Source organism: Octodon degus, unplaced genomic scaffold (assembly GCF_000260255.1).
Source record: "Octodon degus isolate 3935 unplaced genomic scaffold, OctDeg1.0 scaffold00212, whole genome shotgun sequence".
Taxonomy (NCBI): domain Eukaryota; kingdom Metazoa; phylum Chordata; class Mammalia; order Rodentia; family Octodontidae; genus Octodon; species Octodon degus.
The window spans coordinates 2,781,457-2,781,657 of record NW_004524788.1 but is presented as its reverse complement, the minus strand read 5'-3'; positions in this window follow the sequence as shown (position 1 = coordinate 2,781,657).

The window sequence follows — 201 nt, the reverse complement described above, 5'->3', positions numbered from 1 at the left end:
AATAATGATTAGAAAAACACTTTGGTAAAGGAGGTAAAGGTCTGGCTCTGCAACCCTAGCCTTTTGAATAGGGCGAAACAATTGGCAAGGGGAGAGTTTTGCAAAGCCAGTCATTTGATTCACAATGAACCTTACATATTGATGCACCTCAAAAGGTTTAGGAAGTGAGACGGTTCTTGTTTTTTTTTTTTTTTTTTTTTT